The following is a 25,000-nucleotide window of genomic DNA, read 5'->3' as shown; positions in this document are numbered from 1 at the left end:
TCATGGCTAGAAGTGACTAAATGTTGCCTAATCTTTCTCATCGAGAAATGACACAATTACAGCAACACAAAAAGGAACTCCACCGGACAAAGTTCAGTGCTCACAAGGAGCCTCATTCAACACACACGGTTCCATTCCCATTCATGCAAAGCACGAAAGTGTAAAACTTGGGAACATACTTGAGAGCAATGATCACATTCAATCAAAATCAAGGCACGGATGTGAATGCAACGGGATGAAATTACTGAAATGATGCCTGCCCTCGAACTGTGATGATGGACTACCCGACTCGCCAATAATATTGGCTTCTGGTGTATTGAAATACAGGAGCTGCTGGATTTGTGTGTTTTCTTACCCCCTCACCATAGTTTGTCAAATGTTTAAACAACTGAACTTATATTCAAGGTTTGTTTCTCTTCATATGTTTTACTGGTTTACATTTGTCTCAGCAACCTGTTGAATGATTCTTCTGCTTTCAAAACAAAATGACAACAGGATGAATGCACACACTTGAAAATATAATACATGCAATGTTATGCATCATAGTGATGCAACCTCCTTTCAGTTTCATACTGCATGTCAATTGATATCCTTACTGAAATGCACACCTTCTCAAGATTGCGCTTGACTGGCGTGTCAGGCACTCAATTACAGCTGTTTTATCAAGACAATGTGATCGTTTTGTAAAATATAGTTCCGGTCTGGTGTGGCACCCCAGCTAACGCACAACGTTGCCACAACGTGGCATATTAGCAGGGACTGTCTGCGGCGCGCTGGTGTGTCCCGGGCTTTAGAGTAGAGAGACAGTTCAACTGTAAGTATGAACGGCAGAAACGGATATTGCCATCCCTTTAAGTAGAGCGTCAGGGACAGCCTCCCTGGCTTACGGCCATACTAGCCTGAATACGCCCGATCTCGTCCGATCTCGGAAGCTAAGCAGGCTCGGGCCTGGTCAGTACTTGGATGGGAGACCGCCTGGGAATACCAGGTGCTGTAAGCTTTTGCATCTTTTACACACCAGAGCGCGACAAATCACGAGTTTTAACTTTGGATACACGCAATTTCATCATTATTTCAGATTTGACTTCCCCAAATACACAGGCATACAATAGATCTTGTTCTCCAACGTAAACGGTCCCTAGTAACTAGGGTACATTCGTAAATAAATTGAGCATCATGGCTAGAAGTGACTAAATGTTGCCTAATCTTTCTCATCGAGAAATGACACAATTACAGCAACACAAAAAGGAACTCCACCGGACAAAGATCAGTGCTCACAAGGAGCCTCATTCAACACACACGGTTCCATTCCCATTCATGCAAAGCACGAAAGTGTAAAACTTGGGAACATACTTGAGAGCAAAGATCACATTCAATCTCATTCAAGGCACGGATGTGAATGCAACGGGATGAAATTACTGAAATGATGCCTGCCCTCGAACTGTGATGATGGACTACCCGACTCGCCAATAATATTGGGTTCTGGTGTATTGAAATACAGGAGCTGCTGGATTTGTGTGTTTTCTTACCCCCTCACCATAGTTTGTCAAATGTTTAAACAACTGAACTTATATTCAAGGTTTGTTTCTCTTCATATGTTTTACTGGTTTACATTTGTCTCAGCAACCTGTTGAATGATTCTTCTGCTTTCAAAACAAAATGACAACAGGATGAATGCACACACTTGAAAATACAATACATGCAATGTTATGCATCATAGTGATGCAACCTCCTTTCAGTTTCATACTGCATGTCAATTGAAATCCTTACTGAAATGCACACCTTCTCAAGATTGCGCTTGACTGGCGTGTCAGGCACTCAATTACAGCTGTTTTATCAAGACAAATGTGTTCGTTTTGTAAAATATAGTTCCGGTCTGGTGTGGCACCCCAGCTAACGCACAACGTTGCCACAACGTGGCATATTAGCAGGGACTGTCTGCGGCGCGCTGGTGTGTCCCGGGCTTTAGAGTAGAGAGACAGTTCAACTGTAAGTATGAACGGCAGAAACGGATATTGCCATCCCTTTAAATAGAGCGTCAGGGACAGCCTCCCTGGCTTACGGCCATACTAGCCTGAATACGCCCGATCTCGTCCGATCTCGGAAGCTAAGCAGGCTCGGGCCTGGTCAGTACTTGGATGGGAGACCGCCTGGGAATACCAGGTGCTGTAAGCTTTTGCATCTTTTACACAGCAGAGCGCGACAAATCACGAGTTTTAACTTTGGATACACGCAATTTCATCATTATTTCAGATTTGACTTCCCCAAATACACAGGCATACAATAGATCTTGTTCTCCAACGTAAACGGTCCCTAGTAACTAGGGTACATTCGTAAATAAATTGAGCATCATGGCTAGAAGTGACTAAATGTTGCCTAATCTTTCTCATCGAGAAATGACACAATTACAGCAACACAAAAAGGAACTCCACCGGACAAAGATCAGTGCTCACAAGGAGCCTCATTCAACACACACGGTTCCATTCCCATTCATGCAAAGCACGAAAGTGTAAAACTTGGGAACATACTTGAGAGCAAAGATCACATTCAATCTCATTCAAGGCACGGATGTGAATGCAACGGGATGAAATTACTGAAAAGATGCCTGCCCTCGAACTGTGATGATGGACTACCCGACTCGCCAATAATATTGGGTTCTGGTGTATTGAAATACAGGAGCTGCTGGATTTGTGTGTTTTCTTACCCCCTCACCATAGTTTGTCAAATGTTTAAACAACTGAACTTATATTCAAGGTTTGTTTCTCTTCATATGTTTTACTGGTTTACATTTGTCTCAGCAACCTGTTGAATGATTCTTCTGCTTTCAAAACAAAATGACAACAGGATGAATGCACACACTTGAAAATACAATACATGCAATGTTATGCATCATAGTGATGCAACCTCCTTTCAGTTTCATACTGCATGTCAATTGAAATCCTTACTGAAATGCACACCTTCTCAAGATTGCGCTTGACTGGCATGTCAGGCACTCAATTACAGCTGTATTATCAAGACAATGTGTTCGTTTTGTAAAATATAGTTCCGGTCTGGTGTGGCACCCCAGCTAACGCACAACGTTGCCACAATGTTGCCACAACGTGGCGTGTTAGCAGGGACTGTCTGCGGCGCGCTGGTGTGTCCCGGGCTTTAGAGTAGAGAGACAGTTCAACTGTAAGTATGAACGGCAGAAACGGATATTGCCTTCCCTTTAAGTAGAGCGTCAGGGACAGCATTCATGGCTTACGGCCATACTAGCCTGAATACGCCCGATCTCGTCCGATCTCGGAAGCTAAGCAGGCTCGGGCCTGGTCAGTACTTGGATGGGAGACCGCCTGGGAATACCAGGTGCTGTAAGCTTTTGCATCTTTTACACACCAGAGCGCGACAAATCACGAGTTTTAACTTTGGATACACGCAATTTCATCATTATTTCAGATTTGACTTCCCCAAATACACAGGCATACAATAGATCTTGTTCTCCAACGTAAACGGTCCCTAGTAACTAGGGTACATTCGTAAATAAATTGAGCATCATGGCTAGAAGTGACTAAATGTTGCCTAATCTTTCTCATCGAGAAATGACACAATTACAGCAACACAAAAAGGAACTCCACCGGACAAAGTTCAGTGCTCACAAGGAGCCTCATTCAACACACACGGTTCCATTCCCATTCATGCAAAGCACGAAAGTGTAAAACTTGGGAACATACTTGAGAGCAAAGATCACATTCAATCTCATTCAAGGCACGGATGTGAATGCAACGGGATGAAATTACTGAAAAGATGCCTGCCCTCGAACTGTGATGATGGACTACCCGACTCGCCAATAATATTGGGTTCTGGTGTATTGAAATACAGGAGCTGCTGGATTTGTGTGTTTTCTTACCCCCTCACCATAGTTTGTCAAATGTTTAAACAACTGAACTTATATTCAAGGTTTGTTTCTCTTCATATGTTTTACTGGTTTACATTTGTCTCAGCAACCTGTTGAATGATTCTTCTGCTTTCAAAACAAAATGACAACAGGATGAATACACACACTTGAAAATACAATACATGCAATGTTATGCATCATAGTGATGCAACCTCCTTTCAGTTTCATACTGCATGTCAATTGAAATCCTTACTGAAATGCACACCTTCTCAAGATTGCGCTTGACTGGCATGTCAGGCACTCAATTACAGCTGTATTATCAAGACAATGTGTTCGTTTTGTAAAATATAGTTCCGGTCTGGTGTGGCACCCCAGCTAACGCACAACGTTGCCACAATGTTGCCACAACGTGGCGTGTTAGCAGGGACTGTCTGCGGCGCGCTGGTGTGTCCCGGGCTTTAGAGTAGAGAGACAGTTCAACTGTAAGTATGAACGGCAGAAACGGATATTGCCTTCCCTTTAAGTAGAGCGTCAGGGACAGCATTTCTGGCTTACGGCCATACTAGCCTGAATACGCCCGATCTCGTCCGATCTCGGAAGCTAAGCAGGCTCGGGCCTGGTCAGTACTTGCATGGGAGACCGCCTGGGAATACCAGGTGCTGTAAGCTTTTGCATCTTTTACACACCAGAGGGCGACAAATCACGAGTTTTAACTTTGGATACACGCAATTTCATCATTATTTCAGATTTGACTTCCCCAAATACACAGGCATACAATAGATCTTGTTCTCCAACGTAAACGGTCCCTAGTAACTAGGGTACATTCGTAAATAAATTGAGCATCATGGCTAGAAGTGACTAAATGTTGCCTAATCTTTCTCATCGAGAAATGACACAATTACAGCAACACAAAAAGGAACTCCACCGGACAAAGTTCAGTGCTCACAAGGAGCCTCATTCAACACACACGGTTCCATTCCCATTCATGCAAAGCACGAAAGTGTAAAACTTGGGAACATACTTGAGAGCAAAGATTACATTCAATCTCATTCAAGGCACGGATGTGAATGCAACGGGATGAAATTACTGAAATGATGCCTGCCCTCGAACTGTGATGATGGACTACCCGACTCGCCAATAATATTGGGTTCTGGTGTATTGAAATACAGGAGCTGCTGGATTTGTGTGTTTTCTTACCCCCTCACCATAGTTTGTCAAATGTTTAAACAACTGAACTTATATTCAAGGTTTGTTTCTCTTCATATGTTTTACTGGTTTACATTTGTCTCAGCAACCTGTTGAATGATTCTTCTGCTTTCAAAACAAAATGACAACAGGATGAATGCACACACTTGAAAATACAATACATGCAATGTTATGCATCATAGTGATGCAACCTCCTTTCAGTTTCATACTGTATGTCAATTGAAATCCTTATTGAAATGCACACCTTCTCAAGATTGAGCTTGACTGGCGTGTCAGGCACTCAATTACAGCTGTATTATCAAGACAATGTGTTCGTATTGTAATATATAGTTCCGGTCTGGTGTGGCACCCCAGCTAACGCACAACGTTGCCACAATGTTGCCACAACGTGGCGTGTTAGCAGGGACTGTCTGCGGCGCGCTGGTGTGTCCCGGGCTTTAGAGTAGAGAGACAGTTCAACTGTAAGTATGAACGGCAGAAACGGATATTGCCTTCCCTTTAAGTAGAGCGTCAGGGACAGCCTCCCTGGCTTACGGCCATACTAGCCTGAATACGCCCGATCTCGTCTGATCTCGGAAGCTAAGCAGGCTCGGGCCTGGTCAGTACTTGGATGGGAGACCGCCTGGGAATACCAGGTGCTGTAAGATTTTGCATCTTTTACACACCAGAGCGCGACAAATAAAGAGTTTTAACTTTGGATACACGCAATTTCATCATTATTTAAGATTTGACTTCCCCAAATACACAGGCATACAATAGATCTTGTTCTCCAACGTAAACGGTCCCTAGTAACTAGGGTACATTCGTAAATAAATTGAGCATCATGGCTAGAAGTGACTAAATGTTGCCTAATCTTTCTCATCGAGAAATGACACAATTACAGCAACACAAAAAGGAACTCCACCGGACAAAGATCAGTGCTCACAAGGAGCCTCATTCAACACACACGGTTCCATTCCAATTCATGTAAAGCACGAAAGTGTAAAACTTGGGAACATACTTGAGAGCAAAGATCACATTCAATCTCATTCAAGGCACGGATGTGAATGCAACGGGATGAAATTACTGAAATGATGCCTGCCCTCGAACTGTGATGATGGACTACCCGACTCGCCAATAATATTGGGTTCTGGTGTATTGAAATACAGGAGCTGCTGGATTTGTGTGTTTTCTTACCCCCTCACCATAGTTTGTCAAATGTTTAAACAACTGAACTTATATTCAAGGTTTGTTTCTCTTCATATGTTTTACTGGTTTACATTTGTCTCAGCAACCTGTTGAATGATTCTTCTGCTTTCAAAACAAAATGACAACAGGATGAATGCACACACTTGAAAATACAATACATGCAATGTTATGCATCATAGTGATGCAACCTCCTTTCAGTTTCATACTGCATGTCAATTGAAATCCTTACTGAAATGCACACCTTCTCAAGATTGCGCTTGACTGGCGTGTCAGGCACTCAATTACAGCTGTTTTATCAAGACAAATGTGTTCGTTTTGTAAAATATAGTTCCGGTCTGGTGTGGCACCCCAGCTAACGCACAACGTTGCCACAACGTGGCATATTAGCAGGGACTGTCTGCGGCGCGCTGGTGTGTCCCGGGCTTTAGAGTAGAGAGACAGTTCAACTGTAAGTATGAACGGCAGAAACGGATATTGCCTTCCCTTTAAGTAGAGCGTCAGGGACAGCCTCCCTGGCTTACGGCCATACTAGCCTGAATACGCCCGATCTCGTCCGATCTCGGAAGCTAAGCAGGCTCGGGCCTGGTCAGTACTTGGATGGGAGACCGCCTGGGAATACCAGGTGCTGTAAGCTTTTGCATCTTTTACACACCAGAGGGCGACAAATCACGAGTTTTAACTTTGGATACACGCAATTTCATCATTATTTCAGATTTGACTTCCCCAAATACACAGGCATACAATAGATCTTGTTCTCCAACGTAAACGGTCCCTAGTAACTAGGGTACATTCGTAAATAAATTGAGCATCATGGCAAGAAGTGACTAAATGTTGCCTAATCTTTCTCATCGAGAAATGACACAATTACAGCAACACAAGAAGGAACTCCACCGGACAAAGTTCAGTGCTCACAAGGAGCCTCATTCAACACACACGGTTCCATTCCCATTCATGCAAAGCACGAAAGTGTAAAACTTGGGAACATACTTGAGAGCAAAGATCACATTCAATCTCATTCAAGGCACGGATGTGAATGCAACGGGATGAAATTACTGAAATGATGCCTGCCCTCGAACTGTGATGATGGACTACCCGACTCGCCAATAATATTGGGTTCTGGTGTATTGAAATACAGGAGCTGCTGGATTTGTGTGTTTTCTTACCCCCTCACCATAGTTTGTCAAATGTTTAAACAACTGAACTTATATTCAAGGTTTGTTTCTCTTCATATGTTTTACTGGTTTACATTTGTCTCAGCAACCTGTTGAATGATTCTTCTGCTTTCAAAACAAAATGACAACAGGATGAATGCACACACTTGAAAATACAATACATGCAATGTTATGCATCATAGTGATGCAACCTCCTTTCAGTTTCATACTGCATGTCAATTGAAATCCTTACTGAAATGCACACCTTCTCAAGATTGCGCTTGACTGGCGTGTCAGGCACTCAATTACAGCTGTTTTATCAAGACAATGTGTTCGTTTTGTAATATATAGTTCCGGTCTGGTGTGGCACCCCAGCTAACGCACAACGTTGCCACAATGTTGCCACAACGTGGCGTGTTAGCAGGGACTGTCTGCGGCGCGCTGGTGTGTCCCGGGCTTTAGAGTAGAGAGACAGTTCAACTGTAAGTATGAACGGCAGAAACGGATATTGCCTTCCCTTTAAGTAGAGCGTCAGGGACAGCCTCCCTGGCTTACGGCCATACTAGCCTGAATACGCCCGATCTCGTCCGATCTCGGAAGCTAAGCAGGCTCGGGCCTGGTCAGTACTTGGATGGGAGACCGCCTGGGAATACCAGGTGCTGTAAGCTTTTGCATCTTTTACACACCAGAGCGCGACAAATCACGAGTTTTAACTTTGGATACACGCAATTTCATCATTATTTCAGATTTGACTTCCCCAAATACACAGGCATACAATAGATCTTGTTCTCCAACGTAAACGGTCCCTAGTAACTAGGGTACATTCGTAAATAAATTGAGCATCATGGCTAGAAGTGACTAAATGTTGCCTAATCTTTCTCATCGAGAAATGACACAATTACAGCAACACAAAAAGGAACTCCACCGGACAAAGTTCAGTGCTCACAAGGAGCCTCATTCAACACACACGGTTCCATTCCCATTCATGTAAAGCACGAAAGTGTAAAACTTGGGAACATACTTGAGAGCAAAGATCACATTCAATCTCATTCAAGGCACGGATGTGAATGCAACGGGATGAAATTACTGAAATGATGCCTGCCCTCGAACTGTGATGATGGACTACCCGACTCGCCAATAATATTGGGTTCTGGTGTATTGAAATACAGGAGCTGCTGGATTTGTGTGTTTTCTTACCCCCTCACCATAGTTTGTCAAATGTTTAAACAACTGAACTTATATTCAAGGTTTGTTTCTCTTCATATGTTTTACTGGTTTACATTTGTCTCAGCAACCTGTTGAATGATTCTTCTGCTTTCAAAACAAAATGACAACAGGATGAATGCACACACTTGAAAATACAATACATGCAATGTTATGCATCATAGTGATGCAACCTCCTTTCAGTTTCATACTGCATGTCAATTGAAATCCTTACTGAAATGCACACCTTCTCAAGATTGCGCTTGACTGGCGTGTCAGGCACTCAATTACAGCTGTTTTATCAAGACAAATGTGTTCGTTTTGTAAAATATAGTTCCGGTCTGGTGTGGCACCCCAGCTAACGCACAACGTTGCCACAACGTGGCATATTAGCAGGGACTGTCTGCGGCGCGCTGGTGTGTCCCGGGCTTTAGAGTAGAGAGACAGTTCAACTGTAAGTATGAACGGCAGAAACGGATATTGCCTTCCCTTTAAGTAGAGCGTCAGGGACAGCCTCCCTGGCTTACGGCCATACTAGCCTGAATACGCCCGATCTCGTCCGATCTCGGAAGCTAAGCAGGCTCGGGCCTGGTCAGTACTTGCATGGGAGACCGCCTGGGAATACCAGGTGCTGTAAGCTTTTGCATCTTTTACACACCAGAGGGCGACAAATCACGAGTTTTAACTTTGGATACACGCAATTTCATCATTATTTCAGATTTGACTTCCCCAAATACACAGGCATACAATAGATCTTGTTCTCCAACGTAAACGGTCCCTAGTAACTAGGGTACATTCGTAAATAAATTGAGCATCATGGCTAGAAGTGACTAAATGTTGCCTAATCTTTCTCATCGAGAAATGACACAATTACAGCAACACAAAAAGGAACTCCACCGGACAAAGTTCAGTGCTCACAAGGAGCTTCATTCAACACACACGGTTCCATTCCCATTCATGCAAAGCACGAAAGTGTAAAACTTGGGAACATACTTGAGAGCAAAGATCACATTCAATCTCATTCAAGGCACGGATGTGAATGCAACGGGATGAAATTACTGAAATGATGCCTGCCCTCGAACTGTGATGATGGACTACCCGACTCGCCAATAATATTGGGTTCTGGTGTATTGAAATACAGGAGCTGCTGGATTTGTGTGTTTTCTTACCCCCTCACCATAGTTTGTCAAATGTTTAAACAACTGAACTTATATTCAAGGTTTGTTTCTCTTCATATGTTTTACTGGTTTACATTTGTCTCAGCAACCTGTTGAATGATTCTTCTGCTTTCAAAACAAAATGACAACAGGATGAATGCACACACTTGAAAATACAATACATGCAATGTTATGCATCATAGTGATGCAACCTCCTTTCAGTTTCATACTGCATGTCAATTGAAATCCTTACTGAAATGCACACCTTCTCAAGATTGCACTTGACTGGCGTGTCAGGCACTCAATTACAGCTGTTTTATCAAGACAATGTGTTCGTTTTGTAATATATAGTTCCGGTCTGGTGTGGCACCCCAGCTAACGCACAACGTTGCCACAACGTTTCGTGTTAGCAGGGACTGTCTGCGGCGCGCTGGTGTGTCCCGGACTTTAGAGTAGAGAGACAGTTCAATTGCAAGTATGAGCGGAAGAAACGGATATTGCCTTCCCTTTAAGTAGAGCGTCAGGGACAGCCTCCCTGGCTTACGGCCATACTAGCCTGAATACGCCCGATCTCGTCCGATCTCGGAAGCTAAGCAGGCTCGGGCCTGGTCAGTACTTGGATGGGAGACTGCCTGGGAATACCAGGTGCTGTAAGCTTTTGCATCTTTTACACACCAGAGGGCGACAAATCACGAGTTTTAACTTTGGATACACGCAATTTCATCATTATTTCAGATTTGACTTCCCCAAATACACAGGCATAGAATAGATCTTGTTCTCCAACGTAAACGGTCCCTAGAAACTAGTGTACATTCGTAAATAAATTGAGCATCATGGCTAGAAGTGACTAAATGTTGCCTAATCTTTCTCATCGAGAAATGACACAATTACAGCAACACAAAAAGGAACTCCACCGGACAAAGTTCAGTGCTCACAAGGAGCCTCATTCAACACACACGGTTCCATTCCCATTCATGCAAAGCACGAAAATGTAAAACTTGGGAACATACTTGAGAGCAAAGATCACATTCAATCTCATTCAAGGCACGGATGTGAATGCAACGGGATGAAATTACTGAAATGATGCCTGCCCTCGAACTGTGATGATGGACTACCCGACTCGCCAATAATATTGGGTTCTGGTGTATTGAAATACAGGAGCTGCTGGATTTGTGTGTTTTCTTACCCCCTCACCATAGTTTGTCAAATGTTTAAACAACTGAACTTATATTCAAGGTTTGTTTCTCTTCATATGTTTTACTGGTTTACATTTGTCTCAGCAACCTGTTGAATGATTCTTCTGCTTTCAAAACAAAATGACAACAGGATGAATGCACACACTTGAAAATACAATACATGCAATGTTATGCATCATAGTGATGCAACCTCCTTTCAGTTTCATACTGCATGTCAATTGAAATCCTTACTGAAATGCACACCTTCTCAAGATTGCGCTTGACTGGCGTGTCAGGCACTCAATTACAGCTGTTTTATCAAGAGAATGTGTTCGTTTTGTAATATATATTTCCGGTCTGGTGTGGCACCCCAGCTAACGCACAACGTTGCCACAATGTTGCCACAACGTGGCGTGTTAGCAGGGACTGTCTGCGGCGCGCTGGTGTGTCCCGGGCTTTAGAGTAGAGAGACAGTTCAACTGTAAGTATGAACGGCAGAAACGGATATTGCCTTCCCTTTAAGTAGAGCGTCAGGGACAGCCTCCCTGGCTTACGGCCATACTAGCCTGAATACGCCCGATCTCGTCCGATCTCGGAAGCTAAGCAGGCTCGGGCCTGGTCAGTACTTGGATGGGAGACCGCCTGGGAATACCAGGTGCTGTAAGCTTTTGCATCTTTTACACACCAGAGGGCGACAAATCACAAGTTTTAACTTTGGATACACGCAATTTCATCATTATTTCAGATTTGACTTCCCCAAATACACAGGCATACAATAGATCTTGTTCTCCAACGTAAACGGTCCCTAGTAACTAGGGTACATTCATAAATAAATTGAGCATCATGGCTAGAAGTGACTAAATGTTGCCTAATCTTTCTCATCGAGAAATGACACAATTACAGCAACACAAAAAGGAACTCCACCGGACAAAGTTCAGTGCTCACAAGGAGCCTCATTCAACACACATGGTTCCATTCCCATTCATGCAAAGCACGAAAGTGTAAAACTTGGGAACATACTTGAGAGCAAAGATCACATTCAATCTCATTCAAGGCACGGATGTGAATGCAACGGGATGAAATTACTGAAATGATGCCTGCCCTCGAACTGTGATGATGGACTACCCGACTCGCCAATAATATTGGGTTCTGGTGTATTGAAATACAGGAGCTGCTGGATTTGTGTGTTTTCTTACCCCCTCACCATAGTTTGTCAAATGTTTAAACAACTGAACTTATATTCAAGGTTTGTTTCTCTTCATATGTTTTACTGGTTTACATTTGTCTCAGCAACCTGTTGAATGATTCTTCTGCTTTCAAAACAAAATGACAACAAGATGAATGCACACACTTGAAAATACAATACATGCAATGTTATGCATCATAGTGATGCAACCTCCTTTCAGTTTCATACTGCATGTCAATTGAAATCCTTACTGAAATGCACACCTTCTCAAGATTGCGCTTGACTGGCGTGTCAGGCACTCAATTACAGCTGTTTTATCAAGACAAATGTGTTCGTTTTGTAAAATATAGTTCCGGTCTGGTGTGGCACCCCAGCTAACGCACAACGTTGCCACAACGTGGCATATTAGCAGGGACTGTCTGCGGCGCGCTGGTGTGTCCCGGGCTTTAGAGTAGAGAGACAGTTCAACTGTAAGTATGAACGGCAGAAACGGATATTGCCATCCCTTTAAGTAGAGCGTCAGGGACAGCCTCCCTGGCTTACGGCCATACTAGCCTGAATACGCCCGATCTCGTCCGATCTCGGAAGCTAAGCAGGCTCGGGCCTGGTCAGTACTTGGATGGGAGACCGCCTGGGAATACCAGGTGCTGTAAGCTTTTGCATCTTTTACACACCAGAGCGCGACAAATCACGAGTTTTAACTTTGGATACACGCAATTTCATCATTATTTCAGATTTGACTTCCCCAAATACACAGGCATACAATAGATCTTGTTCTCCAACGTAAACGGTCCCTAGTAACTAGGGTACATTCGTAAATAAATTGAGCATCATGGCTAGAAGTGACTAAATGTTGCCTAATCTTTCTCATCGAGAAATGACACAATTACAGCAACACAAAAAGGAACTCCACCGGACAAAGATCAGTGCTCACAAGGAGCCTCATTCAACACACACGGTTCCATTCCCATTCATGCAAAGCACGAAAGTGTAAAACTTGGGAACATACTTGAGAGCAAAGATCACATTCAATCTCATTCAAGGCACGGATGTGAATGCAACGGGATGAAATTACTGAAAAGATGCCTGCCCTCGAACTGTGATGATGGACTACCCGATTCGCCAATAATATTGGGTTCTGGTGTATTGAAATACAGGAGCTGCTGGATTTGTGTGTTTTCTTACCCCCTCACCATAGTTTGTCAAATGTTTAAACAACTGAACTTATATTCAAGGTTTGTTTCTCTTCATATGTTTTACTGGTTTACATTTGTCTCAGCAACCTGTTGAATGATTCTTCTGCTTTCAAAACAAAATGACAACAGGATGAATGCACACACTTGAAAATACAATACATGCAATGTTATGCATCATAGTGATGCAACCTCCTTTCAGTTTCATACTGCATGTCAATTGAAATCCTTACTGAAATGCACACCTTCTCAAGATTGCGCTTGACTGGCATGTCAGGCACTCAATTACAGCTGTATTATCAAGACAATGTGTTCGTTTTGTAAAATATAGTTCCGGTCTGGTGTGGCACCCCAGCTAACGCACAACGTTGCCACAATGTTGCCACAACGTTTCGTGTTAGCAGGGACTGTCTGCGGCGCGCTGGTGTGTCCCGGACTTTAGAGTAGAGAGACAGTTAATTTGCAAGTATGAGCGGCAGAAACGGATATTGCCTTCCCTTTAAGTAGAGCGTCAGGGACAGCCTCCCTGGCTTACGGCCATACTAGCCTGAATACGCCCGATCTCGTCCGATCTCGGAAGCCAAGCAGGCTCGGGCCTGGTCAGTACTTGGATGGGAGATCGCCTGGGAATACCAGGTGCTGTAAGCTTTTGCATCTTTTACACACCAGAGGGCGACAAATCACGAGTTTTAACTTTGGATACACGCAATTTCATCATTATTTCAGATTTGACTTCCCCAAATACACAGGCATACAATAGATCTTGTTCTCCAACGTAAACGGTCCCTAGTAACTAGGGTACATTCGTAAATAAATTGAGCATCATGGCTAGAAGTGACTAAATGTTGCCTAATCTTTCTCATCGAGAAATGACACAATTACAGCAACACAAAAAGGAACTCCACCGGACAAAGATCAGTGCTCACAAGGAGCCTCATTCAACACACACGGTTCCATTCCCATTCATGCAAAGCACGAAAGTGTAAAACTTGGGAACATACTTGAGAGCAAAGATCACATTCAATCTCATTCAAGGCACGGATGTGAATGCAACGGGATGAAATTACTGAAAAGATGCCTGCCCTCGAACTGTGATGATGGACTACCCGACTCGCCAATAATATTGGGTTCTGGTGTATTGAAATACAGGAGCTGCTGGATTTGTGTGTTTTCTTACCCCCTCACCATAGTTTGTCAAATGTTTAAACAACTGAACTTATATTCAAGGTTTGTTTCTCTTCATATGTTTTACTGGTTTACATTTGTCTCAGCAACCTGTTGAATGATTCTTCTGCTTTCAAAACAAAATGACAACAGGATGAATGCACACACTTGAAAATACAATACATGCAATGTTATGCATCATAGTGATGCAACCTCCTTTCAGTTTCATACTGCATGTCAATTGAAATCCTTACTGAAATGCACACCTTCTCAAGATTGCGCTTGACTGGCATGTCAGGCACTCAATTACAGCTGTATTATCAAGACAATGTGTTCGTTTTGTAAAATATAGTTCCGGTCTGGTGTGGCACCCCAGCTAACGCACAACGTTGCCACAATGTTGCCACAACGTGGCGTGTTAGCAGGGACTGTCTGCGGCGCGCTGGTGTGTCCCGGGCTTTAGAGTAGAGAGACAGTTCAACTGTAAGTATGAACGGCAGAAACGGATATTGCCTTCCCTTTAAGTAGAGCGTCAGGGACAGCATTCCTGGCTTACGGCCATACTAGTCTGAATACGCCCGATCTCGTCCGATCTCGGAAGCTAAGCAGGCTCGGGCCTGGTCAGTACTTGCATGGGAGACCGCCTGGGAATACCAGGTGCTGTAAGCTTTTGCATCTTTTACACACCAGAGGGCGACAAATCACGAGTTTTAACTTTGGATACACGCAATTTCATCATTATTTCAGATTTGACTTCCCCAAATACACAGGCATACAATAGATCTTGTTCTCCAACGTAAACGGTCCCTAGTAACTAGGGTACATTCGTAAATAAATTGAGCATCATGGCTAGAAGTGACTAAATGTTGCCTAATCTTTCTCATCGAGAAATGACACAATTACAGCAACACAAAAAGGAACTCCACCGGACAAAGTTCAGTGCTCACAAGGAGCCTCATTCAACACACACGGTTCCATTCCCATTCATGCAAAGCACGAAAGTGTAAAACTTGGGAACATACTTGAGAGCAAAGATCACATTCAATCTCATTCAAGGCACGGATGTGAATGCAACGGGATGAAATTACTGAAATGATGCCTGCCCTCGAACTGTGATGATGGACTACCCGACTCGCCAATAATATTGGGTTCTGGTGTATTGAAATACAGGAGCTGCTGGATTTGTGTGTTTTCTTACCCCCTCACCATAGTTTGTCAAATGTTTAAACAACTGAACTTATATTCAAGGTTTGTTTCTCTTCATATGTTTTACTGGTTTACATTTGTCTCAGCAACCTGTTGAATGATTCTTCTGCTTTCAAAACAAAATGACAACAGGATGAATGCACACACTTGAAAATACAATACATGCAATGTTATGCATCATAGTGATGCAACCTCCTTTCAGTTTCATACTGCATGTCAATTGAAATCCTTACTGAAATGCACACCTTCTCAAGATTGCGCTTGACTGGCGTGTCAGGCACTCAATTACAGCTGTATTATCAAGACAATGTGTTCGTTTTGTAATATATAGTTCCGGTCTGGTGTGGCACCCCAGCTAACGCACAACGTTGCCACAATGTTGCCACAACGTGGCGTGTTAGCAGGGACTGTCTGCGGCGCGCTGGTGTGTCCCGGGCTTTAGAGTAGAGAGACAGTTCAACTGTAAGTATGAACGGCGGAAATGAATATTGCCTTCCCTTTAAGTAGAGCGTCAGGGACAGCCTCCATGGCTTACGGCCATACTAGCCTGAATACGCCCGATCTCGTCCGATCTCGGAAACTAAGCAGGCTCGGGCCTGGTCAGTACTTGGATGGGAGACCGCCTGGGAATACCAGGTGCTGTAAGCTTTTGCATCTTTTACACACCAGAGGGCGACAAATCACTAGTTTTAACTTTGGATACACGCAATTTCATCATTATTTCAGATTTGACTTCCCCAAATACACAGGCATACAATAGATCTTGTTCTCCAACGTAAACGGTCCCTAGTAACTAGGGTACATTCGTAAATAAATTGAGCATCATGGCTAGAAGTGACTAAATGTTGCCTAATCTTTCTCATCGAGAAATGACACAATTACAGCAACACAAAAAGGAACTCCACCGGACAAAGTTCAGTGCTCACAAGGAGCCTCATTCAACACACACGGTTCCATTCCCATTCATGCAAAGCACGAAAGTGTAAAACTTGGGAACATACTTGAGAGCAAAGATCACATTCAATCTCATTCAAGGCACGGATGAGAATGCAACGGGATGAAATTACTGAAATGATGCCTGCCCTCGAACTGTGATGATGGACTACCCGACTCGCCAATAATATTGGGTTCTGGTGTATTGAAATACAGGAGCTGCTGGATTTGTGTGTTTTCTTACCCCCTCACCATAGTTTGTCAAATGTTTAAACAACTGAACTTATATTCAAGGTTTGTTTCTCTTCATATGTTTTACTGGTTTACATTTGTCTCAGCAACCTGTTGAATGATTCTTCTGCTTTCAAAACAAAATGACAACAGGATGAATGCACACACTTGAAAATACAATACATGCAATGTTATGCATCATAGTGATGCAACCTCCTTTCAGTTTCATACTGCATGTCAATTGAAATCCTTACTGAAATGCACACCTTCTCAAGATTGCGCTTGACTGGCGTGTCAGGCACTCAATTACAGCTGTTTTATCAATACAATGTGTTCGTTTTGTAATATATAGTTCCGGTCTGGTGTGGCACCCCAGCTAACGCACAACGTTGCCACAATGTTGCCACAACGTTTCGTGTTAGCAGGGACTGTCTGCGGCGCGCTGGTGTGTCCCGGACTTTAGAGTAGAGAGACAGTTAATTTGCAAGTATGAGCGGCAGAAACGGATATTGCCTTCCCTTTAAGTAGAGCGTCAGGGACAGCCTCCCTGGCTTACGGCCATACTAGCCTGAATACGCCCGATCTCGTCCGATCTCGGAAGCCAAGCAGGCTCGGGCCTGGTCAGTACTTGGATGGGAGATCGCCTGGGAATACCAGGTGCTGTAAGCTTTTGCATCTTTTACACACCAGAGGGCGACAAATCACGAGTTTTAACTTTGGATACACGCAATTTCATCATTATTTCAGATTTGACTTCCCCAAATACACAGGCATACAATAGATCTTGTTCTCCAACGTAAACGGTCCCTAGTAACTAGGGTACATTCGTAAATAAATTGAGCATCATGGCTAGAAGTGACTAAATGTTGCCTAATCTTTCTCATCGAGAAATGACACAATTACAGCAACACAAAAAGGAACTCCACCGGACAAAGTTCAGTGCTCACAAGGAGCCTCATTCAACACACACGGTTCCATTCCCATTCATGCAAAGCACGAAAGTGTAAAACTTGGGAACATACTTGAGAGCAAAGATCACATTCAATCTCATTCAAGGCACGGATGTGAATGCAACGGGATGAAATTACTGAAATGATGCCTGCCCTCGAACTGTGATGATGGACTACCCGACTCGCCAATAATATTGGGTTCTGGTGTATTGAAATACAGGAGCTGCTGGATTTGTGTGTTTTCTTACCCCCTCACCATAGTTTGTCAAATGTTTAAACAACTGAACTTATATTCAAGGTTTGTTTCTCTTCATATGTTTTACTGGTTTACATTTGTCTCAGCAACCTGTTGAATGATTCTTCTGCTTTCAAAACAAAATGACAACAGGATGAATGCACACACTTGAAAATACAATACATGCAATGTTATGCATCATAGTGATGCAACCTCCTTTCAGTTTCATACTGCATGTCAATTGAAATCCTTACTGAAATGCACACCTTCTCAAGATTGCGCTTGACTGGCGTGTCAGGCACTCAATTACAGCTGTTTTATCAAGAGAATGTGTTCGTTTTGTAATATATAGTTCCGATCTGGTGTGGCACCCCAGCTAACGCACAACGTTGCCACAATGTTGCCACAACGTGGCGTGTTAGCAGGGACTGTCTGCGGCGCGCTGGTGTGTCCCGGGCTTTAGAGTAGAGAGACAGTTCAACTGTAAGTATGAACGGCAGAAACGGATATTGCCTTCCCTTTAAGTAGAGCGTCAGGGACAGCCTCCCTGGCTTACGGCCATACTAGCCTGAATACGCCCGATCTCGTCCGATCTCGGAAGCTAAGCAGGCTCGGGCCTGGTCAGTACTTGGATGGGAGACCGCCTGGGAATACCAGGTGCTGTAAGCTTTTGCATCTTTTACACACCAGAGGGCGACAAATCACGAGTTTTAACTTTGGATACACGCAATTTCATCATTATTTCAGATTTGACTTCCCCAAATACACAGGCATACAATAGATCTTGTTCTCCAACGTAAACGGTCCCTAGTAACTAGGGTACATTCGTAAATAAATTGAGCATCATGGCTAGAAGTGACTAAATGTTGCCTAATCTTTCTCATCGAGAAATGACACAATTACAGCAACACAAAAAGGAACTCCACCGGACATAGTTCAGTGCTCACAAGGAGCTTCATTCAACACACACGGTTCCATTCCCATTCATGCAAAGCACGAAAGTGTAAAACTTGGGAACATACTTGAGAGCAAAGATCACATTCAATCTCATTCAAGGCACGGATGTGAATGCAACGGGATGAAATTACTGAAATGATGCCTGCCCTCGAACTGTGATGATGGACTACCCGACTCGCCAATAATATTGGGTTCTGGTGTATTGAAATACAGGAGCTGCTGGATTTGTGTGTTTTCTTACCCCCTCACCATAGTTTGTCAAATGTTTAAACAACTGAACTTATATTCAAGGTTTGTTTCTCTTCATATGTTTTACTGGTTTACATTTGTCTCAGCAACCTGTTGAATGATTCTTCTGCTTTCAAAACAAAATGACAACAGGATGAATGCACACACTTGAAAATACAATACATGCAATGTTATGCATCATAGTGATGCAACCTCCTTTCAGTTTCATACTGCATGTCAATTGAAATCCTTACTGAAATGCACACCTTCTCAAGATTGCGCTTGACTGGCGTGTCAGGCACTCAATTACAGCTGTTTTATCAAGACAATGTGTTCGTTTTGTAATATATAGTTCCGGTCTGGTGTGGCACCCCAGCTAACGCACAACGTTGCCACAACGTTTCGTGTTAGCAGGGACTGTCTGCGGCGCGCTGGTGTGTCCCGGACTTTAGAGTAGAGAGACAGTTCAATTGCAAGTATGAGCGGCAGAAACGGATATTGCCTTCCCTTTAAGTAGAGGGTCAGGGACAGCCTCCCTGGCTTACGGCCATACTAGCCTGAATACGCCCGATCTCGTCCGATCTCGGAAGCTAAGCAGGCTCGGGCCTGGTCAGTACTTGCATGGGAGACCGCCTGGGAATACCAGGTGCTGTAAGCTTTTGCATCTTTTACACACCAGAGGGCGACAAATCACGAGTTTTAACTTTGGATACACGCAATTTCATCATTATTTCAGATTTGACTTCCCCAAATACACAGGCATAGAATAGATCTTGTTCTCCAACGTAAACGGTCCCTAGTAACTAGTGTACATTCGTAAATAAATTGAGCATCATGGCTAGAAGTGACTAAATGTTGCCTAATCTTTCTCATCGAGAAATGACACAATTACAGCAACACAAAAAGGAACTCCACCGGACAAAGTTCAGTGCTCACAAGGAGCCTCATTCAACACACACGGTTCCATTCCCATTCATGCAAAGCACGAAAGTGTAAAACTTGGGAACATACTTGAGAGCAAAGATCACATTCAATCTCATTCAAGGCACGGATGTGAATGCAACGGGATGAAATTACTGAAATGATGCCTGCCCTCGAACTGTGATGATGGACTACCCGACTCGCCAATAATATTGGGTTCTGGTGTATTGAAATACAGGAGCTGCTGGATTTGTGTGTTTTCTTACCCCCTCACCATAGTTTGTCAAATGTTTAAACAACTGAACTTATATTCAAGGTTTGTTTCTCTTCATATGTTTTACTGGTTTACATTTGTCTCAGCAACCTGTTGAATGATTCTTCTGCTTTCAAAACAAAATGACAACAGGATGAATGCACACACTTGAAAATACAATACATGCAATGTTATGCATCAAAGTGATGCAACCTCCTTTCAGTTTCATACTGCATGTCAATTGAAATCCTTACTGAAATGCACACCTTCTCAAGATTGCGCTTGACTGGCGTGTCAGGCACTCAATTACAGCTGTTTTATCAAGACAATGTGTTCGTTTTGTAATATATAGTTCCGGTCTGGTGTGGCACCCCAGCTAACGCACAACGTTGCCACAACGTTTCGTGTTAGCAGGGACTGTCTGCGGCGCGCTGGTGTGTCCCGGACTTTAGAGTAGAGAGACAGTTCAATTGCAAGTATGAGCGGCAGAAACGGATATTGCCTTCCCTTTAAGTAGAGGGTCAGGGACAGCCTCCCTGGCTTACGGCCATACTAGCCTGAATACGCCCGATCTCGTCCGATCTCGGAAGCTAAGCAGGCTCGGGCCTGGTCAGTACTTCCATGGGAGACCGCCTGGGAATACCAGGTGCTGTAAGCTTTTGCATCTTTTACACACCAGAGGGCGACAAATCACGAGTTTTAACTTTGGATACACGCAATTTCATCATTATTTCAGATTTGACTTCCCCAAATACACAGGCATAGAATAGATCTTGTTCTCCAACGTAAACGGTCCCTAGTAACTAGTGTACATTCGTAAATAAATTGAGCATCATGGCTAGAAGTGACTAAATGTTGCCTAATCTTTCTCATCGAGAAATGACACAATTACAGCAACACAAAAAGGAACTCCACCGGACAAAGTTCAGTGCTCACAAGGAGCCTCATTCAACACACACGGTTCCATTCCCATTCATGCAAAGCACGAAAGTGTAAAACTTGGGAACATACTTGAGAGCAAAGATCACATTCAATCTCATTCAAGGCACGGATGTGAATGCAACGGGATGAAATTACTGAAATGATGCCTGCCCTCGAACTGTGATGATGGACTACCCGACTCGCCAATAATATTGGGTTCTGGTGTATTGAAATACAGGAGCTGCTGGATTTGTGTGTTTTCTTACCCCCTCACCATAGTTTGTCAAATGTTTAAACAACTGAACTTATATTCAAGGTTTGTTTCTCTTCATATGTTTTACTGGTTTACATTTGTCTCAGCAACCTGTTGAATGATTCTTCTGCTTTCAAAACAAAATGACAACAGGATGAATGCACACACTTGAAAATACAATACATGCAATGTTATGCATCATAGTGATGCAACCTCCTTTCAGTTTCATACTGCATGTCAATTGAAATCCTTACTGAAATGCACACCTTCTCAAGATTGCGCTTGACTGGCGTGTCAGGCACTCAATTACAGCTGTTTTATCAAGACAATGTGTTCGTTTTGTAATATATAGTTCCGGTCTGGTGTGGCACCCCAGCTAACGCACAACGTTGCCACAACGTTTCGTGTTAGCAGGGACTGTCTGCGGCGCGCTGGTGTGTCCCGGACTTTAGAGTAGAGAGACAGTTCAATTGCAAGTATGAGCGGCAGAAACGGATATTGCCTTCCCTTTAAGTAGAGGGTCAGGGACAGCCTCTCTGGCTTACGGCCATACTAGCCTGAATACGCCCGATCTCGTCCGATCTCGGAAGCTAAGCAGGCTCGGGCCTGGTCAGTACTTGCATGGGAGACCGCCTGGGAATACCAGGTGCTGTAAGCTTTTGCATCTTTTACACACCAGAGGGCGACAAATCACGAGTTTTAACTTTGGATACACGCAATTTCATCATTATTTCAGATTTGACTTCCCCAAATACACAGGCATAGAATAGATCTTGTTCTCCAACGTAAACGGTCCCTAGTAACTAGTGTACATTCGTAAATAAATTGAGCAACATGGCTAGAAGTGACTAAATGTTGCCTAATCTTTCTCATCGAGAAATGACACAATTACAGCAACACAAAAAGGAACTCCACCGGACAAAGTTCAGTGCTCACAAGGAGCCTCATTCAACACACACGGTTCCATTCCCATTCATGCAAAGCACGAAAGTGTAAAACTTGGGAAAATACTTGAGAGCAAAGATCACATTCAATCTCATTCAAGGCACGGATGTGAATGCAACGGGATGAAATTACTGAAATGATGCCTGCCCTCGAACTGTGATGATGGACTACCCGACTCGCCAATAATATTGGGTTCTGGTGTATTGAAATACAGGAGCTGCTGGATTTGTGTGTTTTCTTACCCCCTCACCATAGTTTGTCAAATGTTTAAACAACTGAACTTATATTCAAGGTTTGTTTCTCTTCATTTGTTTTACTGGTTTACATTTGTCTCAGCAACCTGTTGAATGATTCTTCTGCTTTCAAAACAAAATGACAACAGGATGAATGCACACACTTGAAAATACAATACATGCAATGTTATGCATCATAGTGATGCAACCTCCTTTCAGTTTCATACTGCATGTCAATTGAAATCCTTACTGAAATGCACACCTTCTCAAGATTGCGCTTGACTGGCGTGTCAGGCACTCAATTACAGCTGTTTTATCAAGAGAATGTGTTCGTTTTGTAAAATATATTTCCGGTCTGGTGTGGCACCCCAGCTAACGCACAACGTTGCCACAATGTTGCCACAACGTGGCGTGTTAGCAGGGACTGTCTGCGGCGCGCTGGTGTGTCCCGGGCTTTAGAGTAGAGAGACAGTTCAACTGTAAGTATGAACGGCAGAAACGGATATTGCCTTCCCTTTAAGTAGAGCGTCAGGGACAGCCTCCCTGGCTTACGGCCATACTAGCCTGAATACGCCCGATCTCGTCCGATCTCGTCCGATCTCGGAAGCTAAGCAGGCTCGGGCCTGGTCAGTACTTGGATGGGAGACCGCCTGGGAATACCAGGAGCTGCAAGCTTTTGCATCTTTTACACACCAGAGGGCGACAAATCACGAGTTTTAACTTTGGATACACGCAATTTCATCATTATTTCAGATTTGACTTCCCCAAATACACAGGCATACAATAGATCTTGTTCTCCAACGTAAACGGTCCCTAGTAACTAGGGTACATTCATAAATAAATTGAGCATCATGGCTAGAAGTGACTAAATGTTGCCTAATCTTTCTCATCGAGAAATGACACAATTACAGCAACACAAAAAGGAACTCCACCGGACAAAGTTCAGTGCTCACAAGGAGCCTCATTCAACACACACGGTTCCATTCCCATTCATGCAAAGCACGAAAGTGTAAAACTTGGGAACATACTTGAGAGCAAAGATCACATTCAATCTCATTCAAGGCACGGATGTGAATGCAACGGGATGAAATTACTGAAATGATGCCTGCCCTCGAACTGTGATGATGGACTACCCGACTCGCCAATAATATTGGGTTCTGGTGTATTGAAATACAGGAGCTGCTGGATTTGTGTGTTTTCTTACCCCCTCACCATAGTTTGTCAAATGTTTAAACAACTGAACTTATATTCAAGGTTTGTTTCTCTTCATATGTTTTACTGGTTTACATTTGTCTCAGCAACCTGTTGAATGATTCTTCTGCTTTCAAAACAAAATGACAACAGGATGAATGCACACACTTGAAAATACAATACATGCAATGTTATGCATCATAGTGATGCAACCTCCTTTCAGTTTCATACTGCATGTCAATTGAAATCCTTACTGAAATGCACACCTTCTCAAGATTGCGCTTGACTGGCGTGTCAGGCACTCAATTACAGCTGTTTTATCAAGACAATGTGTTCGTTTTGTAATATATAGTTCCGGTCTGGTGTGGCACCCCAGCTAACGCACAACGTTGCCACAACGTTTCGTGTTAGCAGGGACTGTCTGCGGCGCGCTGGTGTGTCCCGGACTTTAGAGTAGAGAGACAGTTCAACTGCAAGTATGAGCGGCAGAAACGGATATTGCCTTCCCTTTAAGTAGAGCGTCAGGGACAGCCTCTCTGGCTTAAGGCCATACTAGCCTGAATACGCCCGATCTCGTCCGATCTCGGAAGCTAAGCAGGCTCGGGCCTGGTCAGTACTTGGATGGGAGACCGCCTGGGAATACCAGGTGCTGTAAGCTTTTGCATCTTTTACACACCAGAGGGCGACAAATCACGAGTTTTAACTTTGGATACACGCAATTTCATCATTATTTCAGATTTGACTTCCCCAAATACACAGGCATACAATAGATCTTGTTCTCCAACGTAAACGGTCCGTAGTAACTAGGGTACATTCGTAAATAAATTGAGCATCATGGCTAGAAGTGACTAAATGTTGCCTAATCTTTCTCATCGAGAAATGACACAATTACTGCAACACAAAAAGGAACTCCACCGGACAAAGTTCAGTGCTCACAAGGAGCCTCATTCAACACACACGGTTCCATTCCCATTCATGCAAAGCACGAAAGTGTAAAACTTGGGAACATACTTGAGAGCAAAGATCACATTCAATCTCATTCA

At 43.4% G+C, this 25,000-nt stretch overlaps 20 non-coding genes and 1 pseudogene across 20 annotated transcripts; all 21 read left to right on the top strand.

Moving 5' to 3' along the window:
* Positions 1-881: 881 nt before the first annotated feature.
* Positions 882-1,000, top strand: LOC136735554 (5S ribosomal RNA). The gene has a single exon (XR_010811091.1). It is a non-coding gene; the product is annotated as a 5S ribosomal RNA (ribosomal RNA).
* Positions 1,001-2,056: 1,056 nt separating this feature from the next.
* On the top strand, positions 2,057-2,175 carry LOC136735553 (5S ribosomal RNA). Its single transcript, XR_010811090.1, has one exon. It is a non-coding gene; the product is annotated as a 5S ribosomal RNA (ribosomal RNA).
* Positions 2,176-3,241: 1,066 nt separating this feature from the next.
* LOC136735552 (5S ribosomal RNA) lies at positions 3,242-3,360 on the top strand. Its single transcript, XR_010811089.1, has one exon. It is a non-coding gene; the product is annotated as a 5S ribosomal RNA (ribosomal RNA).
* A 1,066-nt stretch (positions 3,361-4,426) lies between these two features.
* On the top strand, positions 4,427-4,545 carry LOC136735865 (5S ribosomal RNA). The gene has a single exon (XR_010811391.1). It is a non-coding gene; the product is annotated as a 5S ribosomal RNA (ribosomal RNA).
* A 1,066-nt stretch (positions 4,546-5,611) lies between these two features.
* Positions 5,612-5,730, top strand: LOC136735989 (5S ribosomal RNA). Its single transcript, XR_010811515.1, has one exon. It is a non-coding gene; the product is annotated as a 5S ribosomal RNA (ribosomal RNA).
* A 1,056-nt stretch (positions 5,731-6,786) lies between these two features.
* LOC136735551 (5S ribosomal RNA) lies at positions 6,787-6,905 on the top strand. The gene has a single exon (XR_010811088.1). It is a non-coding gene; the product is annotated as a 5S ribosomal RNA (ribosomal RNA).
* Positions 6,906-7,971: 1,066 nt separating this feature from the next.
* LOC136735550 (5S ribosomal RNA) lies at positions 7,972-8,090 on the top strand. The gene has a single exon (XR_010811087.1). It is a non-coding gene; the product is annotated as a 5S ribosomal RNA (ribosomal RNA).
* Positions 8,091-9,146: 1,056 nt separating this feature from the next.
* On the top strand, positions 9,147-9,265 carry LOC136735864 (5S ribosomal RNA). The gene has a single exon (XR_010811390.1). It is a non-coding gene; the product is annotated as a 5S ribosomal RNA (ribosomal RNA).
* Positions 9,266-10,320: 1,055 nt separating this feature from the next.
* Positions 10,321-10,439, top strand: LOC136735908 (5S ribosomal RNA). The gene has a single exon (XR_010811435.1). It is a non-coding gene; the product is annotated as a 5S ribosomal RNA (ribosomal RNA).
* Positions 10,440-11,505: 1,066 nt separating this feature from the next.
* On the top strand, positions 11,506-11,624 carry LOC136735549 (5S ribosomal RNA). The gene has a single exon (XR_010811086.1). It is a non-coding gene; the product is annotated as a 5S ribosomal RNA (ribosomal RNA).
* Positions 11,625-12,680: 1,056 nt separating this feature from the next.
* Positions 12,681-12,799, top strand: LOC136735548 (5S ribosomal RNA). Its single transcript, XR_010811085.1, has one exon. It is a non-coding gene; the product is annotated as a 5S ribosomal RNA (ribosomal RNA).
* Positions 12,800-13,865: 1,066 nt separating this feature from the next.
* Positions 13,866-13,984, top strand: LOC136735148 (5S ribosomal RNA). Its single transcript, XR_010810770.1, has one exon. It is a non-coding gene; the product is annotated as a 5S ribosomal RNA (ribosomal RNA).
* A 1,066-nt stretch (positions 13,985-15,050) lies between these two features.
* Positions 15,051-15,169, top strand: LOC136735125 (5S ribosomal RNA). The gene has a single exon (XR_010810748.1). It is a non-coding gene; the product is annotated as a 5S ribosomal RNA (ribosomal RNA).
* A 1,066-nt stretch (positions 15,170-16,235) lies between these two features.
* LOC136735105 (5S ribosomal RNA) lies at positions 16,236-16,354 on the top strand. Its single transcript, XR_010810728.1, has one exon. It is a non-coding gene; the product is annotated as a 5S ribosomal RNA (ribosomal RNA).
* Positions 16,355-17,420: 1,066 nt separating this feature from the next.
* LOC136735147 (5S ribosomal RNA) lies at positions 17,421-17,539 on the top strand. The gene has a single exon (XR_010810769.1). It is a non-coding gene; the product is annotated as a 5S ribosomal RNA (ribosomal RNA).
* Positions 17,540-18,605: 1,066 nt separating this feature from the next.
* Positions 18,606-18,724, top strand: LOC136735546 (5S ribosomal RNA). Its single transcript, XR_010811083.1, has one exon. It is a non-coding gene; the product is annotated as a 5S ribosomal RNA (ribosomal RNA).
* A 1,055-nt stretch (positions 18,725-19,779) lies between these two features.
* LOC136735863 (5S ribosomal RNA) lies at positions 19,780-19,898 on the top strand. The gene has a single exon (XR_010811389.1). It is a non-coding gene; the product is annotated as a 5S ribosomal RNA (ribosomal RNA).
* A 1,055-nt stretch (positions 19,899-20,953) lies between these two features.
* LOC136735974 (5S ribosomal RNA) lies at positions 20,954-21,072 on the top strand. The gene has a single exon (XR_010811501.1). It is a non-coding gene; the product is annotated as a 5S ribosomal RNA (ribosomal RNA).
* A 1,055-nt stretch (positions 21,073-22,127) lies between these two features.
* LOC136735862 (5S ribosomal RNA) lies at positions 22,128-22,246 on the top strand. Its single transcript, XR_010811388.1, has one exon. It is a non-coding gene; the product is annotated as a 5S ribosomal RNA (ribosomal RNA).
* A 1,066-nt stretch (positions 22,247-23,312) lies between these two features.
* On the top strand, positions 23,313-23,441 carry LOC136735467 (uncharacterized; annotated as a pseudogene).
* A 1,055-nt stretch (positions 23,442-24,496) lies between these two features.
* Positions 24,497-24,615, top strand: LOC136735161 (5S ribosomal RNA). The gene has a single exon (XR_010810783.1). It is a non-coding gene; the product is annotated as a 5S ribosomal RNA (ribosomal RNA).
* Positions 24,616-25,000: the final 385 nt, after the last annotated feature.

This window comes from Amia ocellicauda, unplaced genomic scaffold (assembly GCF_036373705.1).
Source record: "Amia ocellicauda isolate fAmiCal2 unplaced genomic scaffold, fAmiCal2.hap1 HAP1_SCAFFOLD_41, whole genome shotgun sequence".
Taxonomy (NCBI): Eukaryota; Metazoa; Chordata; class Actinopteri; order Amiiformes; family Amiidae; genus Amia; species Amia ocellicauda.
The sequence above is the reverse complement of the archived record's forward strand: the minus strand, read 5'-3'. Positions and strand labels throughout refer to the sequence as shown.